Source organism: Melanerpes formicivorus, unplaced genomic scaffold (assembly GCF_026170545.1).
Source record: "Melanerpes formicivorus ecotype bairdi unplaced genomic scaffold, bMelFor1.0.p_v2 SCAF_19, whole genome shotgun sequence".
Classification (NCBI taxonomy): Eukaryota; Metazoa; Chordata; class Aves; order Piciformes; family Picidae; genus Melanerpes; species Melanerpes formicivorus.
In genome coordinates, this window is record NW_027142371.1 from 4,476,482 (window position 1) to 4,486,813 (window position 10,332).

Sequence of the window (10,332 nt, forward strand, 5' to 3'; positions counted from 1 at the left end):
TTTGTGTAACTTCTTGGTTTGCTGAAGGGGGCGGCACTGGCATCTGGCTTGGTGGTGGCCTGCAGCTCAAAGGGGCTTTGTTGGCTGCTCCTAAGCTGCCTCCAGCATTTGACCCACAAGTGACTCCTGCAGGAGCAATGTCACTGGGTTTCTGGAGCTGCTGAAGCTCCTCCAAGCGAGGGAAGCAGATGTGGCATGGCCCAATGAGGTGAGTCCATCCCTTCTCTAGCGATTGGGTTTGTGATAGCACTTTGAGAAGGCTCTTTATCTGCACCCACAAGGGACAGAGGGAGGTAGACATGGGCTTATGCACATCCCATAATAATAGCAAGTTCATGTGCCTTCGAATATAGAACAGAGATGGAGCAAGTTTCAAGCCAACATTGTTTAACTGTTGGCCTTCAAGTGGGGGTAGAGCTGTTGCAGCTGCTTTGGGATCAGCTGCTCTGGGAGCAGGTCCATAGGTGGCTTCAGGCCACCTTGGACTAAAGCAGCTCTTAGAGAAACAGCAGGTTTCCTCCAGGTTTTACTTAAGTCCCTCTGCTCTGGTGGCTTGGTGCTCTTGAGGGATGGAAGCCACCTCTGTCCCTGGGCACATGGGAGAGGGTGGGCTGTGTGGAGAGTAGGGCTGCTTGCTGAGTCTCCTAAGTGCTGGATTTAAATGGATTATTCTCCTGGAGAAAATCTAATTCCCTTCTCCCTGGTGAGAACTCCTACTCTGGGTGGTTAGGATTAGCAGGGCTGGAGGAAACAAATTAGGTAGGAGTAGTACACAGGCTCCCTGGGGGGTGAGGGAGCAGCAAACCCGTGTTCTGTTCCTTGTGGCTGCCTAATCTATCACCGGTGTGCTCTTGGAAGTCTCCTGAGCATCTCCTAGTACCAAGCACAGCAGAGCCATGACCTTTGCTCCATGAGAGCCACTGTTTGTCCATAAATTGGTGATGCTTGCAGTCTCCATGTTCATGTGGCTGTGACAGGCTCTTTGTCCCAAGGAGCAGGTCCATCTGTTTTGTCCTTCCCCCCCCCCCCCCCCCCCCCCACTTCTTTCTCTCCTGGGCTTCATCTCTCCGTTGCCGGAATCCTGTGTACCTTGCAAACCCACCCTCAGCATAAAGCATCTTGTTTGTGCAAAGCAACTTGGATGGCTACTCTGCAAATCCCTGGTGCACAACCTGGCTGCCTGCCTGTCCTTGCAGAGCTGTGGTTCCTGGGATGGATTTGTCCCTGTTCCTTCCATCTGCCTTTCTGCCCCACCACCAGCCAGCCTGCCTGTATCCCGTGTTAGCTGAGGGGTGACTCACACTAATGCCTCCTGAATTCCTGCTTCCAGCTCTGACCCCTCTGATGACACTCAGGTGGTTTTCCTTCTAGCACTGCTCTCATTTTAAAACCAAATCCCTGAGGACCTGCTTGGCCTGCCTCGAACAGAGCTGGAACCCTTGCAGGTACTGATGTCATCAAGTGGTCACTGGCAGCTCTGTCTGTCGCAAATGCTGCCTGGCAGAAGGGCTGGGGGGAGCAAGTGGAGGAGCAGGAAGGTGAAGTGTAACCTTTTTTTATTCCCCTTTACTTGATGGCTTCCAGTGGGGTTATGAGATGGAGTTCACAAGTTTGGGACTCTTTGTTTTGCAGAGTGAGCTTTGGCACCAGGGTGTGTCCTCTGTTGTTCTACATGTCAGGAAAGACCCACATGTCCAGACGTGCCAGAGAGGTAATGAAATGGGTCACAGAGTGTGTGCAATAGTGTTGGTGACAGCAGTGCCTGTCCCTCACCACCTCAAACCCTCAAGAGCGGCAGGGCACCCACCTCTCAGGACAGGACACCCGGGCTACCTGCAGGGACTGCAGAGTTTGGGAAGGGGCAGTTCTTCCACCCCAGAGACAGAGTGTTTCCTGTAAGCAGTCCCCAGTGCTGAGTAGGGTGCACAGCTGGGCTCCCCGTCACTGCAGGCAGGGGCCCGGGAGAGCCCAGGGGATGGGGCCCTCCCCTGCCCACTGTGGCTGGGGGACACTGGTGGGGGTCAGTGGGCTTCTAGTTGGCCAGACAAGCTGGGAGATGATTGGGTGAGTTGTTCACCCCCCGGTCCTGGGAGCCCTCGCAGAGCCCCGTGGCCGAGCATCCCCGGAACACCCAACCCGGCCCAGCGCTGAGCTCCGCTCGCCGGCGCTCTGCTGCCCTCTCCTGGGCACCCCCGGCACGGCACGGCCCCGGCCGGGGCGCTGCCTACTCCCGCTGCCCACCGCTGCTCTGCTCCCTCCGGGGAGCGGGTGGTTTTGGTGTGTCCCTACACGTCCTGGCACCACCCGCGGGGTGAGTGCCCCGGCAAGCAGCGGGACACGGGACTGGGAGTGGCGATTGTCCTGATGGCGTTAGGAAAGCCAACAACTTTTAGGTGCTTGTCTTTTCCCCTTCTTCCCTCCTTCATTCCTTCTTCTCTCTTAACCTCCTTGCTTCTTTCCCCATTGTTGGGATCTTCTTAACGCTCATCGATAACTAAGGGGTGGCGTGGGCAAGAGGATGGGGCCAGAGTCTTTTCAGTGGTGCCCAGTGACAGGACAAGGGGCAGTGGGAACAAACTGGAACACAGGAGGTTACATTTGAAGAGAAGGAAAAACTTCTTTGCCATGAGGGTGCTGGAGCCCTGGAGCAGGCTGCTCAAAGAGGTTGAGGAGTCTTCTTCTCCAAAGAGATTCCAAACCTGCCTGGACATTGTGATCCTGAGCAACCTACTGTAGGGTACCCTGCTTTAGCAGGGCAGGGAGGGACTAGATGATCCCCAGAGGTCCTTTCCAACTTCCACTATGCTGGGATTCCCCTTTTTCCTCCTGTTGTTCCTTCTCTCCATTATATGGGCTTTTTGGACTCTGAACAGCATCTGAGACCCCCAAGGAAAGAACATTTACCTGCAGAAGGTGTTAAAAGAGCCTTTGTGGGGCTTTGCTTTAGGGAGGAGCAGGGCTGGGAAAGGCTGTGCCTCCCCAACAGTACCCCCAAACCCTCAGTGCCATAATCTGCTTCACTGGATGTTTAGAGATGATCAGGCCATGCTGTGCCTCTCACTGCAGCTCAGTACCCTCTTCCTGCCCCAGCACCACGGGGTTGGGGCCTTCCCCTCTCTCTTTCCCCAGGAGAGCAGATGGGGATGCAGATCCCCTGTCCCCACATGAAATCTCTGTCCCTTCTGATTTCCTTCTGCCATCCTAAAATATTGGTGGCTTGGGAAAAGTGTGGGTGGGAAAAGCTGTGATGATGCATTGTCCTGGGAGCAGATTAAACTTCCTAACAGGGGGTCACTGTGGCAAAGGTGAGCCTGATTGATGTAGTGAGATGAGGCAGCACTTGATGGTGGGGAAGAGACCTTGTGGGAGTATCTTCTGTGTGTCTGGTGTGACCCCATGGTGCAGGAAGCCCAACTGAGCAAATCCAGCCACCTGGGACCAGCACACTGTGATGAGCTGCCACATTCACAGCTTCAGGAGCCGTGTCTCCAGAGCCATCAGCAACCCCAGACCTTCAAGGGCTGTGCCCAGCACTGTGGAAGGTGTGGTGGAGCCATGCTGGCTCAGAGTGCAGCCATACCACCACTGCCCAGTTAATTGTTGGAAACCAGTTTGCTGCAACCCCGAGCCCATTGCTGCTCTTCATTGTGAAAGCAGGAGCATTTCTGTGTGGCACAGGGCAGGGGCTGGCTGTTACCAGATCACCAAGGGGTTTGGCATGGACATGAGTGTGGATGTCCCCATGGCTCTGCACAGCTGGGCTGGTGTGAGGGCCTGGAGTGCTGAGCAGAGCCATGGGGACATCCACGTTCTGGGTTGTCTGGGGAGTGCTCCTGTTTTCAAAAGCCATCAGTTCACTTGTGGCACTGCCCTTGCTGCCAGCCAGGGTGGGGGGAGGCTGGGGGCGTTTTGCCCAGCACTGAGGTTCCGTTGGTGTTTCCTCACGGGCTGGTTCTTCGGGGGAAGCAGGGGTGGGAGGGGGGCTGGCTGCCCCAGGCATGCAGGAGAGAACAATGGGGCCACTGTGCTGCCAAAGGGCCCAGCTCCTGTCAGAAAGGTCCAGTGAGGGGTTTTCAGCACGTTGCTATTCCCCTGCTCGGGTATAATTACATAGGGGAACAAAGAGCCCTTCAAACCTGCCTGCTCCCCCCAGCACACCCCCCAGGGGCTGCCTGCATGCACACGTGTCAGCCCTGCAGGGTGTGAGGGGACAGCGACACCCGCAAAGGCAGCCTGGCAGGGCTGGTGACACTGAGCAGTGGTGTGGAGACAGACCCTGGGTCCATCCCCAGCTTCTCTGGATGCCAGTGCAGGGGTGATGGGTCCCTGTCCCTCTTCCAGAACCGTGCTGCTGGTTGTGCACCCCAGGGCAGAAAGCAAAGAGCGAATCTGGCCCTGCCCCTCGGCACTGATCCTGCTCTTGCTGGTGTTACTTCAGCTGTGTGTTGGAGAGGTTTAACAAAGTGCCTTTTCTTCTGCCTCTGTGGAGCCTCATCCTGTATGTGGGAGACCCTGTGAGCTCCCGTGCTGGGGGCTTGTTTGGGGCTTGGTGGGTGCTGCTCCCATTGCTGCTGCTCCTGGCAGCCCCTCTCTGTGGTGTTGGGATGGTCAGCCCCCCACAGGCAGTGTGTTGGGTATTTATCAGCTGCCCAAAGATCTAGCAGGTGAAGACCATGCTGAGCTTCCCTGTTCAGAGCAGTGTGCAAAGTGCTCCAGCCCTCAGGCTGCTGCTCTGCACTGTGTCATTTGGACCTGACAGGGCTGAGCCCCAACCATAGAATCACCAAATTGGTTTTGTTGGAAAAGACCTTTAAAAGTCATTGAGTCCAACCATGAGCTTAGCTCTACCAGGTCACCACTAACCTATGTCCCTCAGCACCACAACCACCTGTTTTTTAATATCCCTGGGCTGCCTGTTTCAGGCCTTGATGACCCTTTCAGGGAAGAAATTTTTTTGGTACTATTCAAGCTAAGCCTGCCCTGGCACAACTTGAGGCCACTTCCTCTTGGTCCTGTGCAGCCCAGCTTGGGCAGGAGCTGTGAGGCATCACTGGGTCCAGCTCTGCTTGCTCCAAGCCCTGCTCCCTGGGAAGGCTCCCAGCACCAGGGCTGTTCTCTGGGAATGAGTTTTCCTAGACCAAGCTGTGTTCACAGACCAAAGCTTTGGCATTTCATTTCCTTTGTCTTTGTTCTTTTTTCCAGCTTGTGCCACCGTTCAACCCACCCCTCAAAATCCTGGTGCTGCCCAGGGTCAGGTCCCTGTTGCTGTTGCTGGGAGTAAGGACACTTCAGTGCCAGGTTGAAGTCTTCCAGCTGCTGCTTCTCCTTCCAGTTATTGTCCTGGCAGAGCCTGATGTCCATCCTGACATCCCAGTCCCTTTGCAGAGACCACTTGGAAGGGACTGTCCTGGCCAGACCTGATGCAGAGGTATCACAGTATCGCCAAGGTTGGAAGAGACCTCAAGGATCATCGAGTCCAGCCTGGAGGTGAGGGGCACCAAGGGGGGGAAATTTGGGGCTTCATCCCCAGGCTGTCTCAGTCCAAACCAGCCAGAGCAGTGGGCCACATTTAACAGGGTGGAGGGCACAGGGGTGCAGCCAAGGGGCTAGCTCACTCCACCCCCAGTGTTGTGTGACACTGCTAGCTACCCACGGTGCTGTGAGTAAAGCCATGTCAGGGTAGCACCCAGCCTGGCAGCCCCAGGGCTGCTGCACAGTTCCTGGGCTGGCAGCTCCACAGCCACCCAGTCCTCACTGGGTTGATGAGGAGGAGGCTGTGCCTGGTCTATCCTTTCCCAGTGCAGATCCATGGCTGTCTGCCTGGTTTGCATGTCTGACTCCAGCAGTGGTGCATGGAAATCAAGGCTGTGCTTTTCAAGCCTAGTTGTTTATTTAAGCTGTTTAAAAATCTCCTTTCCCTTCCCAGTGAACCCTGAGAAAACTATTGGTGCATTTCTTTTGAGAACAGAATGAATGCAGAAACTCAGCTCCCTCCATCTCCTCACCTCCAGCTGGGCTCCCCCCAGCAGCACTGCACTGTAGGGGTGGCCGTGGGGAGCCGTGTCCAGCACTGAGCCTGCACCCCTAACCTAGCCCCCAAGCCCTGGCTGCAGCCCTGGGGCAGTGATCCAGCCCTACATCCCGGCAGGATGCTGCCGGCCCCTGGGCTCAGCCATTCCCTGGGCTGCAGGGAGCCTGGAGCTTGCCAGGAGTGAGCTTGTTTTCAACTTGTTTTTCTTGTTTGAAGAAAAAAAAAAAAGGTAAGGAAAGAGAAGGAAACTCATTTTTCCACAGGATTTTTGGCTGCACAACCGGGGCCGAGCGCCTGGAGCTGTGGGCACAGCAGTGTGGCAGTTTCTGCCCTGCTCTTCCTGGGGCAGGGCTGATAATCTCCCCTCCTGGCACTACTAGGGATATGGACACCCATGGGTGTCTCCAGCTCGCTCTCCCCTTGATGTTTCTGGGGGTATTTTTAGAGTCTGGCCAGCAGAGCCACAAGCCTGAGCAGTTCCTGCTGTGTTTGGTCTCTCTGGAGCTGTGGTTCCTCAGAGACCCAACTCAGCTTATTTTGTCCCCAGGGCAGTTCTGCACCTCGAAGCCCATCTGGGTTATTTATAGCTCTGTCAGAAAAAGGGTGAAGTCAGTGCAGGTTTTTCTGGGCACTGCCCAAACCTATCACCCTGTATGCCAGGCTGGGCTGGGCCCACGGGCACCCCTGGGGGGATGCTTGGGTGTAATGGGACCCCACCAAGTCTGCAGGTAGGGGTGGGACCGGTGTGGGGGCTTGGTGGGGGGAGGGATTTTTTTTGGCTTGTGATGCAGTAACCAGCCCCTTGGTTCAGTCCTGTTGGCTAAAGCCCATTTGTGCATTGCACCAGCCCCAGGGGCACCAGTTTTGCAAGGAAGGTGTTTTTCACAGCATCTTTTCCCTGCTGGTGGGCAGGGCAGCACCCCCACACCCTCAGTTCCTGGTGATTCAGGCATGTACATCAAACACTGTGAGTCATGGGCCCACAGGACCACCCTGAGACTGCCCAGGGGTGTGGAAGAGGAGCAGCCCCCGGTGGAGGGCTTAGAGCTGGGGGAACAGGCTGCTCTGAGGGGTGGCCCCATCTGCCCCATGGCTGCAGCACTGTCTGCAGCAGCTCATCCTAGCACAGGGTCTCTAGTGATATCCTCCACAGCTGATGGGCAGGACCCTGGGAATACTGCCCCTGCCATGACCATGCTTATGTCGGGGCTGTGACAAAAAGACAGCACAGCAGAGGGACCTGCCCTTGCCAAGGCAAATGCCCTGCTGGTAGAGAACAGCCCTATTCTTTACAACCCCCAGCTAGCTCCCCTCTTGTGCTCACCCCTCAGGCTGGAGCTGGGCTGGATGAACAGGGAAGAGACATTCCCTGCACACCCATGCTCTGTGTGCCACGGCTGCCCCAGCCCTCCAAAACCCACTCAAGTAACCCATCAGGAAACTTGCTGTGTGGACTGGGGCAAAATGTAATGCAATAGCTGTTTAAAAAACAGGCCAAGCCCTCCAGCTGGGTAGAAAATGTCCCTGGGGGATGGCCGGGGATGGCCAGGTGATGTCCAACACACAGTGTAGCTCCTGAGCATGAGGCTCTGGGCAGCACGGGCAGTGTGAGGAGCGGGGTGGTGCTCAGCCGGCAGGGTGCTGGGTCACTAGATGGCAGCAGCTCTTCTTCCAAACGACCAGGACAGTGCTAACTGAGCACAGACCACGACCAGATTCATAGAAGAGGTAGAAAGGTTTGGGTTGGAAGAGATCTTAAAGACCATTGCATTCCAGCCCCCTGCTACAGTCAGGCTGTGCTCAGCCCCATCCAGTCTCCCCTTGACCACTTTCAGGAAGAGGCCATCCCAAGCTCTCTGGGCAACCTGTTCCAGTGTCTCACCAACGTCACAGTGAAGACCCTCTTCTCTGTATCTAGTTTAAATCTCTCCTCTTACAGTTTAAAGCTGTTACAACTTGTCCTATCCCTGCATGACCTTGTAAGAAAGTCCCTCTCCAGCTTTTCTGTAGGTCCACTTTAGTGTGGTTCTAGGATGGTTTTTTTCCAAGGGGGAAAAGCCAGGATTTTATTTTCTTCTGGATAGTTTTCCAAGTATGCTCACCTCCAGGACCTGAAATGGCTCCTTGATGTGGTGGACACTGGGCAGCCTCTGCTGCACCCTGACATGCTGGGAGCAGGGGATCCCAGTTGCCTTCAGGCTTCACCATCAGCCAGGGGTGCTCACTCGTTGCCACCTCTGCACGCAGTCTGTTGTCTTGAGCATCCCTGAAGCATTTAATGCTTTCCCCAACTCCCCAGCTCTTGCAGTGCCATGAAGGCTTTTTCATGCTTCATTTTATGGCTGCCTTGGGGACAAAGGGCAAAGCTGCATGTGCAGCTCAGGAGCACAGCAAAAAGCTGCCAGCCGAGCTCGAAGCAGGCACCCAGATGGAACCAGTGGGATGTATGCTCCCCAGCACCTGGAGGGTGATTGCAAGATCTGATGCAGGCAGGAGCTGCTGACTCACGAGTGAGAACATGCAACTGGATGGCTGGTGCCTGGGCAAGCCATTAGCGCTAATCAGTAATTATGCAAATGAACAGCTCTGCCTGTGCTGCCAGGACACGGAGCATCCGCTCCTGGGGCAGGGAGTTGTCTCCTCCAGGAGCTGCGAAGCTCCTGCTTTCTGTTTGCGGGACCTGCTGTGAAAAGCACACTAACTGCAGCCCCCGGGGGGCTGGGGGGAAGGCAGGAGCCCCCCAGGCCCCCGCCCACCACCTCTCCTCTTTCCCCATGTGGCTTGAATTACTGCGGCCATTTGCTGAAGCCGTCAGGCTTCAAGAATGAGCCACTCAGAGCTTTCTTGGCCTCGCCAGCCGAGCGCTGCACCATAAGCATAACAAGGCAGGCTTGTTCCAAGCCCTTGAAGTCGACCAGCAGCGCTGCCCCTGCCCTTTGGGACCAGGCTGCTACTAAATATAGGCAAGGGTACTTTCCATTCATAAAATGTGAGTTATGCTCTGGCCTCTGAGAGAGCCCACGGGCTCCAGGCACTGCTGTGTGGGGTAGGGGTAGACAAACTGAAATGCCTGGCCTCATCCTTTCATTGCCCTCCAGCTCTTCCCTAAGGAGAGGGGGAGAGGAAAGGCTTGTGGGGGTGTATATGGGTGGTATTCAGGCTGGATGAAGCATTTTCTCACATCTCATTCTCAGTCACATTAGGGCAGGGGAGGGTAAGCATGGGCTGGTGGGGTGGCCCAAGCTGCTGCTGCACTGGGAAAGCCTCTACTGCCCCCATCACCTCTATAAGGTGCTCAAGCATGGCCAAGGACAGTAAGGTCTTGTACCACTGCTCCCAACACCTAGTGAACACACTGGGACCTGCCTGGGCTCGAGGGACTTGCTGACTTTCGAAACTCCCTGTGGATCTTCACATGGCTACTGTCCCCCTGGCCTCCATCCCTGGCCTCCACCAGCTCTTTGCTGTTGGCAGTCTCCTGATTTTTCCTTCCTGCAGCTGCAGTTCCAGATGCACACAGACATGTCTGCCAGCAGTTTTTCACCTTCCATTAGGCTCCTGTTGGGGAGAAGAAGGAACTTCATATCCAGGTGGAGTTTAGGAAGGTGCTGCCCATGGGAAACCTTGGGTAAGGACCATGGAGACCCAAGCTCCTGTGGGAGCCAGAGGCATGCAGAAGCTGTAGAAGGAAGACATTGAGACACCAGACATCACTATAGACCTCCATGCTGGGTGGCATGAGGCTGTTGGTCTGGACTCTGAACTCAGAGCTGGAGTGTGGTAGGGAATATGTGGCAGGGCTGAGGACAGGAGGAATACTGGGGCTGTTGGTCCATGCAGGGCTGGCATCTGAAACATGCTGGATCACACAAAACCCACAGGTAAGCTGAGTGATGAGCCAGGGATGCCTGTGTGCTCCTGGGCTGCTCCAGGTTGTGGGCACCATGCCTCCCTGCTCTCCTGCCCACTACTGCCCAGTTCAGTGTGGGTTAAACACCTCTGTGGGTTTGGCAGCTGGGCGGTTTCAAAACCCAGCTCACCAGCGGGTTTCCAGGTACACCATGGGGCCTTTGATGCCAGGGAGATCTGAAGACCCACTCTGCATAACGCCTGGGGCTGGTTCCAGCAACTTGGCTTCTTTTTATGGCCTCTTCAGATCAGCAGTTTCCTGCTGAGGCCAGTGCTGCAGTTTCTGTGTGGATAAGAGTGTAAAACAACAGAGCTCACACGCCAGCCAGGAAGGGCTGGGTTGCACACTGAAGTTTGTTTCTCTCTCTCTCTCTTTTTTTTTCTCTCCCCTT